Genomic DNA, 10360 nt, shown 5'->3' on the forward strand with positions numbered 1-10360 from the left:
TCTGTGCCACAGCTGACAACAACATCCCAGACAGAAAAGCAGGAGGCCAAAAAGAAACCGAGCAGCTGCTGAAGTAGTTCAGCTGGGAGTGTGCAAGACTAACAGGCTCTTCTATCCCCCTTTGTGCACAGGTGGGATGTTTTCTGAAAGTGCAGCAGTTCCTTTAACTGCCACGAGTCCCTCATTTCAGGCTATGCAGCAGGAAAAGGCAGCATGGGCTTCTGCACCGAGTTGGCCCACCTGACCTTTCATTCTTCTCTTGCTCTTTGTCAGCAAGGGGAAGAAAAAGCAGCTCTCCCTCAAGCTGGAGTCACAAGGGCGACGTAAGGACGACTTCCTGAGCGCCCGCTCCAGTCCTCTGGACTCTGCCAGCTGGCCCATTGAAGGGCTGTCACCACTTTCTCCAGGTTTGTCCATCGGTCTGTGCCAGGGTGAGCAAGAGCCAAGCAGATGGAGTTTCTGTAGTGTAGTGGTTATCGCATTTGCCTAACACGCAAAAGGTCCCTGATTCAAAACCAGGCAGAAATATGCTGGCTTCCTTTTGCCAGATCCCCTTGCTGTTCAGGAAGGCCTCCTCCTCCTCCTATTGGCCTGTCCCTGGGATAACTCCAACCCCTGCATGACAGAGGGTGCTGACAGCAGTGGAGAAAGCACCTTGGCATCAGGCTGGAGAACCTAGAGGAGTGCGGCGTGTCACCTTTTGGAGGCTTGTGGCTTGGCCTCCTCTGCTGTTGGAGGTTGGCCGGTGGAGGCCGGCTCTTCCTGCTGGCCTCCTCTGCGTGACTTGCCAAAGGAGGAAGTGAGGCAGGAATGGGGCAAAAGAGGAAAGTTGAGCTGAGGAAGGCAGGGCAGAAAGTAAGCACATCATTGCGGCTAAGTGGGGTTAGTAGAGCATCACCATTCGTTCTGCAAAGCCGGGGGAGGTGCGGTTGGCTGCTGGGTGGCAGAATCCTGTGCCTGCCTCTTGGCATCCCAGGGATGGCTCCTTGCAGCCCAGGAGAAGCGAGGTTCTGGGGGGACGGAAAAGCAGCAATGGCGAGGCTGAGTGGGCTCCTTTCTGGCCAACATGGTGGGCTGTGGTGGGTTTGGGAGTTGCCTGTAAGCCATAAGTGGACTTGGTGGAGTGAAAACCGCTGCTCCATTCTGGCTGAACTGGGGGCGCCACTGATGACATGGGAGTGGGGGCAGGGCACTGGCTGTGAGCAAATGGGATCCAGGAAGCCCCAGCCTGCCCCTCCAGGGGCCGAGTCGTCTTCTTCTCTCCTGCCATGGGGAGCCCGGCCTTAAGCCTGCCCAGCATGCACTGCAGCTCGAGCATTAAGCCTTCCTGTGGCATAACCGAACTACGGCCTAGTGTAATAAGGTGTAAAGTTTAGATTGTGAATTTATCTTTAATTTCCATGGTAACTTACTTGGCTCTTTTATGCCTACCACTTATAATCCTTAAAACTCCATCTTTCTGTAGCTAATAAATCTGTTTTATGAAACTGGTGTATTTTGCTTGAAGTTCTTGGGAAATCTCAGCTCCATTACAAGGCTGGTTCATGTACTATTCACAGTGAGGGACGGGTGGAGTGGGTAATAAACTCACACTGATCAGGCTTCTGATTAAGGCAAGATGGTATGATCCAGGGGCGCAAGGCTGCAGAGCTGGGGGGAATTGGCGGGATGCTCTCTATCATTAGTGTTATGAGTGGCTGGGAGAAGCATTCATGTAACAGTTGGATGTGTCCCTACCTGTGGATGTCTGTGTAAGTGCAATATCTGCCAGAGATTCACAGCTCCTCACAGCATCACAGTGTGAGAGGGAGCCCAGGCAGTGGGACACAGGGCTCAGGGGTCCCACTGTTCAGGTTGCATCCCATAGATCCCATCACAGACTTTCAACAACCACAGCAGATGTTCACTGGAACAGTGAGAGAGATGGCAAAATAGTGATCTCCAGTGCCTGCAGACATCAAACTATCAGGAATTCTGCGCACAGAGAGGACCCTGCAAGTGGAAAATGCCTTTGGAAAAGACCCTTCTGTCCCCAGCTGTGGTCGTACAGTGCTTAGTGCTCTGCGTTGTGGCCTCAAGAGCCATGGATGCAAGTTGAGTTACGGTGACCTTTTCCTTGTCTCCATGTTTCTTAGGTGCCTCCTTCCAACACTTGTCAGAAAAAATGACCAGTTTCTTTTGGAAGCATGTGCATTGCAAGGCAGAGGCAGTCCTCTCTGTTTCCCCAAAAGATTGATCAAAAAGTGGGAGGAGTGGACACATTTGGCAAGGCACTACTGGGTGCTGCATCTCTAACCTCCACTTTACCTGGCAGGTGCCTCTGGGACTTTTCTCCCAGCTGCTCCATTTTTCATCAGTGACAATCAAAAGGAAGATGACATGACATCTGTGTGCAGACATCCCCAGCGAATCACAAGGACGTGTGGCGCAGGCTCTTGTGTTGCAGCAATTGCAGTTGAAGCAACCACCATGCTAATGCCACTCACAGCAGCCTTTTCATCAACTCCAGGCTTGTGATTTGATTCTTTCCAATGCTTCTCTCCAAAGAAACCTTTTCCTTAGCAAGCAATTACTTGGATAACAAGGGAGGTCTCTTCTGTTTCCCGGAAAGACACAGGAAAATGTGAGCAGAGGAGACAAAGCCATACAACAAGGCATCACTAGGAGTTGAACCCAGGATCTCCTGTTTACTAGGCAGGTACTTTAGCCAGCTAAGCCATGGGGCCTGCCTCAAGAAAGTACTTGCAACTGTTCCATTTGATGGTCCAGGACAGCACCTCCAAATTCCAAACTACAGCCGTTCCCCATTTCCCTCAAGACTTGCAAGGAAGAACTGTCAGGCCAAGCCAGGATCTCCTGGTTACTAGGAAGACACTTCAGTCAGCTCTTCCCAAAGATCACTATCCAGAGACCTTTAAACAGCCACTGCAGATGTTCACCGACAAAGAGATGCCAAAATGGAGTTCTCCACTGCCTGCAGCCATCACACTACCAGGAGTTCTGTGCACAGAGAGGCCCCTGCTGGTGGCAAAAGGCTTTGGTAGAGGCTCTTCTGACACCAGCCGTTCTCATAGACTGTTTAGTACTTTGTGTTGTGACTTCAGCATCCAGAGATGCCAGTTCAGTTAGGGGACATTTTTCCTGTCTCCACATTTGTCTAATGGCTCCTTTCAACACTTGTCACCAAAAAGACCTGTTTCTTTTGCAAGCCATGTACAGCTAGGCAAAGGCAGTCTTCTCCATTTCCTCAAAAATCACCAAGCTGTGGGGAGAGGAGACACATTCAGCCAAGCTGGATGCTGAATCTCCTCTTTATTCAGCAGGTGTCTGTGAAGGACACAAATCTCCACCGTGTAGAGGTCAAGAATAGGAGTTTATTACACACAGTGATGGCGGAGTGGGCTTATTAGGCTCAGAGACACTATTAATTAATTAATTAATTAATTACAATAGACTATATAGATTTTCCACGGGTGGGGGAAAGTGACGGCGTAGGCAGTTCCAAACCCTGGGATAAGTTTTGCAGCAAGACAAGATAGCACAGTAGCCAGTGGTTAACAGGTCACATAATGTCTCCACCCATGGTCTCAAGTTAGCAAGTTAACATTTCATTAATACTTTGATAATATGTTATTAGTATAAAATATATATGTTGAATTCTGATTTGAGGTCCATAGGAATGGAGCAACTCCTTTGATTGTCCAACAGGTACATTCCTAGGGGTTAAAGCAAAGAAACAGTGAAAGTCTATGGCAATAAAGATTGTTTTCTGTGTGTCTTAAGGCAGGCATTGGTCCCTGGGAAGGGAGGTGGAAGAATGCCATATCTTAAACTGAGGTGCCAACTTTTCATAAACTCAAGGTTGACTCTGTGGGAAAAACGTCTCCCTACAGAAGAGACTAACACAATAGGAACAGGGATTCTTTGCTCAATCTGCAACTCTGAATAAGACACAATTATTTAGTTCTTAGCTCCAACACCTGGCAATTTGCTGACCAGGCCTATTTTAGCAAGCAAGGCTTTCTGTTTACCCAGCTTTCTCTTAGCTGATCACTATTTGCTAGGCCTCTGGTCCCTTGACCATACTCTGGACTTCGGGTCTGGAAAAGAAGTGGCACAATCCATAGACCAGGTTGTTATATAAAATGCACATGGATTTGAACCCTTCACATCCAGTAATGGCAAAGTTCTTGGTTCAGGCTTGTAGCAGTGATGGAATAAACTGCAGGTTCAAATCAAGTTTCTGGAGTACCTCCCCCACGGGGACGGATCATTCAGTCCTTTGTACAGAGCTTCAGTTTGTAGCAAAGTCCCTTTTGCCTTCTCTCAGTGGGTCGATTGTATAGCTGATGGCCTTAATGGGCCATCAAGCAGGCTAGGCAGAGCTAACACCAACTTGTCTGGGGTGTTTCCCGGAAGCAGAGCACAAGTTTGAAATATGGACAGAACAGAGCCAATACTTATAACGTCAACTACAAAAATGATACACATCTAGAGATAGCATCATTATAATCAGCCAATCAGAACCTCTCCATAGACCCCTTACATGACAACCTTTCTACAATATTGGCTGCAAATATAGAACAGCGGTCACAACGGTGATCTATACAGTTACAGATTATGTCAGTAACATCACAGGAGGTGACGTGGCATCAGTGAGACTGATACTGGAATAATACTGCCTCCAGATTTGATGTCCTCATTTGAAAAAGATGTTATGAAACTGGAGCTGGGGCAGCAAAGAGCCACCAAATGTCCTGAGGGCTGGAGGAAAATGCCTTCTAGTGAGCTATTGAAAGAGCTCATCCTGTCCAGCTTATCAAAAGAAGATTGAAAGATGACTTCATTGAAGTGTTGAAGTGCATTAATGGAGAGAAAAGATTGGGTACTAAAGGGCTCTTTAATCTAGCAGAGAAAAGCATAACAAGACCCAATGTCTGGAAGGTGAAAATAGACAAATTCATATTACAACTAAGGCACAAAGATTCAACAGCGAGGATGATTGACCACAGGAACAAGCTACCAAGCAAAGTGATGGATTCTCCATCTCCTGATGTCATTTCATGAAGACTAGATGCCTTTCTGGAATGTGTTTGCCCCAAAAGTAGCTCTTGTGTCGTACAAGATGCCTGTGATATTCAGGGGGTCAGATTAGATGCTCTAATGCTCTCTTCTGACCACAAAGCTGACTAATTTCTGAAAAACTGAGTGTAGCATTGAGAGCAGCATCTGATGTTTTCCTGTCTAGCCGGCTTGCTTCCTAGAACAAACGCTCCTTGAGTGGGGTGATCCACAGGGAGTAGCTCAAACCTCCAAAGTGCCTGGCTAGGGGCAGGACATTAGCCCAGGAAGGGAGGGGTGTGTCAGTGACATCACAAAGGCGTTTTGCAGGACCTCAGACTATTGGTCCAAGGTGGTGGGGAGGTGGTGACCTCACAGAGAGATGCTGACATCAGCCAGGCAGGAGAGGGGCGAGGGGCCAGGGAAACCTCAGAGACCCCTGTGGCTTTGCTCCAACAAGTCTCCTTCTCCAGGTCTCTCTTTGAGGACTGAGAGAGTATTCGGGTTCACGGATGTGAGCGCCAGGAGGAACCTCTTTGGAGTTTTCTCCTTCCCTCTTAGTGATTTTACTAGAAAACAGCCGTCCCTGTTTAGAAGGTAAGAGCCTCCTGGAGGCTTGAAACCTGTTCAGTCTGATCCATGGGGTGACAGTTGAATTCTAGGCATGGAAAACACGAGCTTAAGGAGGCAGCTTATTGCGCACCTGGGATTTTGTCCCTCAGAATCACTGGGGACATTAGGGTTTGTCCTTTTTGTTTCCCCTTTTCCTCCATCCATCCCTCCCTCCTTTCTCTTCGTTTCTTGCTTCTTTTGTCCTTTCTCCTGTTCCCCTCCCAACACCAGGAGGGTGTGTGTGTGTGTGTGTGTGTGTGTGTGTGTGTGTGTTGCGGGGCAGTGCTCTGCAGCTCCCACCGTGGGAGGTCCACCCAAAAATGTGGGGCTGAACTAGTGCTTGGGCAGTGATCCCCACCCGTGACCTGGGCCATCCTTTGGGCTCTCTGGTGAGAACCGCCAGTCTCCCATCCTCAGTCTCTACCCTGATGGGCTGAGCAGGGGGTTATTGACAGGGAGGAGAGTCAGGTCCTTGTTGTTCTCTTTTAAGACCAAGGAAATAAGTCAGAACCAGTTCTATGTTTGACGAATTTTGCTGCTTCTCTGCATTAATGGTCTCTGAGCAGTTCATGATTCTCTCTAACGTTGCAGTTCTCCTCAAATACTTGCTGAATAATTACTGTCACTGTTGTTGGGCTGGAGCTCCTCTGAGAGCACTTTATTCAGGTCATTCAGTGTCTGAAATTCAAGATCCGAGGGTGAGTTTGAAAATCAGGGCTCTTGGGTCCTATTCCCAACTCTGCCATTGACTGGCTGTGTGACCTAAGACAAGTCAATTCTTCTTTCTCAGCCTTAGCTTCTCCCTCTTTCAAGTAGGGATAATAATGATCCGCTCCTACCTACCTCAACACACTCACTCTTCCCCAACACACACACTGTCTCTCCCCACATACAAACAGTCTCTACCCCGCCATGCACACTGCAGTTGAAAAGCAGCTGGTAATCTAGTAAGATGCCCATGGAACGGTGGGATAGAGAAACCTGCATCATGTGATGCTGTACCAGCCCGTGACGCATTGCAAACCCTTCCCAAAACACCCTGCAACCAGTTGCACAGTGGGATAGTTACCCACAGTGCACTGCTCTCTGTGGCCATCCAAGAACTGCTAGCATGGATGTGCTCTGGTGACACAAGGGGCATAGGGAGGACATTCAATAGCTGTTTTAACTAAACACTTTAACAAAATCAGCAATGCCGGGGGGTTGGTGGCTCCTTTCTTTCCTCACCCTGGAGTAAACTCATCTTTTTATTCCATTCTTGATGTTTCATGGAATAACAACAGACGACCGAAGAAAGACATGGACAGGGTGGGTCTCAGGGGAGGGGCAGAGAGGTTTGAGCGGTGGGCAGAGCAGGTCTCGGAGGTGGGGGCAGTGGGCAGGGCAGGTCTCAGGGGAGGGGCAGAGAGGTGGGGGTGGTGGGCAGGGTGGGTTGCAGAGATGGGTCAGCGAGGTGGCGGTGGCGGCTGGTGGGCAGACCGTGTGGTAGGGGGTGGAGAGGCACGAGCAGGAGGCAGGAAGGCCTTGGGGGAGGAGAGGAGTGAGCGAAAGGTGGCTCAGCCGTCCTCAGCCAAAGAGGAAGAGCGGGGGTGGGAAGTGGCCAAACAGGAGCAAGGGGGGAAGCACAGGTGGGGCCTCAGAGAGAGGAGAAGGGTGGGGGGGGCAGTGCCATGGTCTGGGCACCAATGGGCCCCCCACTTCCAGGGAGCTTCCAGCGCTCACACCCAGCCTCCCCAAATGCAAGAGCCATGGGCCACCTATTCTCTTCTTCTTCACTAACCAAGTCCCTCCCCAAGCTATGCTGATGGGAGAAGCCCTCCTGTTGACACAGCGCTATCCGCACCGGGGTTAGGTTGATATAATTGCATTGCTTAGGGAGGTAAATTTTTTACACCCCTGAGTAATGTAGTTACACCGATCTAATTTTGTAGTGTCGACCTGTCCAAAGAACCTTGGGAGTAAAACTTCCCCTGCTCCTCTGCTTTACTGAATCCAAACACCAGCAAAGCTTGTCAGGCCCAGATGGAGGTTGGCAGAGAGTCAGGTGTGTGCAGACATGATCCCTTCAGCAACTGTAGGCACCATGGCTTAGCTGGCTAAAACCAGTGTTTTGTATACAGGAGATCCTGGGTTCAAGTTCCAGTGGTACCTTACTGAGTTGCTTTTGGGGCACCTGGTATTGGCTACTGTCAGAAGACAAGATTCAGAGTTAGATGGACCTTCGGTCTAGCCTAGTGTGGTTTTTCTCATGGTTTAAATTACACTCACAGGCACTGAGGATAGAGTTACTGAAAGTTTGGGAGTTAGGAGCTGATAGGTCAGTGGTCCAGTCCCCTCACAGACGACCCCGTCCCTCTGGGACAGGGGCAGGTCTGAGCTCTCACACCAAATGCTCATTGTGGCTACCAGAATCTGTGGGCAGCTCGTTTAGTTTATGCCGAGGGTTGAGTCCTGTTTTGTGCACCGTGTCTGAGAATGAAAATCCTAAACCGCCCTTTGAAATAACGACTGCAGCGGGACGTGTTTCTGTCCGTGCCCCAGAGCAGACAGACCGATGGAGAAATGCCATGAGTCCAGGGTAATACTCCCCTGCGGTTTTACCATTTCCACTTGCTAAACTCCCTCCCAACCTTCCGGGCTCCTGGAGCAGGGGACTGAGCCTGAGCCGAGACACGGACACTGCAACTTTACAGCCCAAGCCGCATGACCCTGATTAATGTGACACGGGCCAGTCGTGGGTGTTTCATTGCACTGGAGACGTAGCCTAATGTTATGTCTACACTGTGATTAACACACCCAGGGCACCTGTCGCAAAGCCCGGGTCAGCTGACTCAGGGTTATGTGGCTTGGGCTGCAAGACTATAAAATTACAGTGCAGACAGATGGGCTTGAGCCCAGTCTCTGAGACCCCACGAGGGGTGAGGGTTTCCGAACCCAGGCTTCAGTCTGAACACAAATATCTGCACCACAGTTTTTAGCCTCTCAGATTTAGCTTCAAATCTAAGAAACCTTCTGTTTTACTGGCTGGCTGACAGTCATGGTGAATGGCAGGAAGTGTGGGAGGTGCAGGGCCCTGTCTCCCCCAAACTTCATGGTACAGTTACATCTGGAAAGTAACTTAAAATTTCTATGAAATCATGTTAGTGAGTCACATACATGATTGTGATCGGTAAACATAAATGCCAAAATAACTAGAAAAATAATTTCCTGTTCTTAATTAAAGAGAAAAAACCTTAATCACGTATATAAAAGTAAGTAAATACGTTGTCAGTGGAGTGAAAAACAATTGACTAAAGTAGAGGAGATAATGGCAGTAACACAGAGTGTGTCTGTTAAGTAAAATCTGCTTCCTTTCTCTATATTTATTTATCTCTGCTAAAGAGAGGGTGCAAAGTATCAAACTTGTGTTTCTGATACCTGCATCAAAGCTCCAGAACTGATACCTCAAGGCTTGGGATAGGGAATATCTTGCTGTATTAACTCCTTATTGTTCTAAATTTACTCTTAAATTTAATGTGGCTGTAATTGGAGTCAGTATATATTTATCTTTCTTTATATAACAATTAGATACAGAGCTTGTCAGTGAATTTCTAAGTTATTTTCTGAAAAAAACCCTACAGTTTTCAGGTGCCTCAGTAGCCCCTGGGATCACAGTTAAAGTTGCCCCTGCCCCAAAATCTGAAATGGCCCCTGGTGAGCCAGGAGTGGCCACAGGGCCGCAGGGTATCTGGGGCTCCAGCAAGATGCAGCCCCCGTGTGAGAGCGCAAAGCCCGGCTTGAGCTGCAGGCAGAGCATCGGGCACCACAGGCCACAGCAGCAGCGTAGGAGTAAGGGTGGGAACGGCAGCCAGTGATTTTAGTTTACTGTTCATTTATTGTGTGGTGTTATAAATAACTAACACGTTATGTCACATGGAATCACTGTGTGCTAAATAGAGAATCGATTGGTCGGTCTGTAGCGAGAATAATCATGTATTAGGTATCTACGTAAATAGGGCTGACACGCAAGGCCTGTAGGCTGAGACCTGCAAGATTTTAGCTTTGCTATTTTAGGCCTTGGAGCTAGGAAATGCTGACAGAAGTAAATGGCCGAGGAATAACCCGATGCCCTAAGATGATGGGAAAAGAGGTACCAAGTGGGAACAGGGTGAACAATTAGCCAGAAGATTAATTTTAAATACAAAAATTCTGGAAAGGCACCTCTGTTTCCAAATGTGCCTTAACCACAGGATACAGGTGGTGTGTCAATGCTAATGAGGTATAATCAGAATCACATTATATAAAGGGGGTGCCCAGAGCAGGAAAATTGAGCTCCCTGTGGGAAACTCCAGCAGGAACCATCCCTCTACTGATGATCAATCCATGAGAGACACATCAGACCCTAATACTATTGTTCAGGATGTGAGTAGAACTAGAGTTGTAACTTTTGCACAGGTCTTTATAGAATTTCTGTGCGCTTGGGTCGTCATAACCTTAACTGTAACTTTAATAAAACTTGTAAAACCGACTAGAACTTGTGCTTGTGAATGTCTATGTGGTCACTTCCCTTGGTCTTTGCGTGTTCCAAAAGACTGTACATTTGAAGCAAGTAGCAGAGGCGACTTTCACTCTGTTAAGCTTGAAACTGTCGCCACCAGAGCCGACCCCGCGGGGGTGTAATGCCACATTACAAACTGCACTTTAAATA

Source organism: Mauremys mutica, unplaced genomic scaffold (assembly GCF_020497125.1).
Source record: "Mauremys mutica isolate MM-2020 ecotype Southern unplaced genomic scaffold, ASM2049712v1 Super-Scaffold_100033, whole genome shotgun sequence".
Classification (NCBI taxonomy): Eukaryota; Metazoa; Chordata; order Testudines; family Geoemydidae; genus Mauremys; species Mauremys mutica.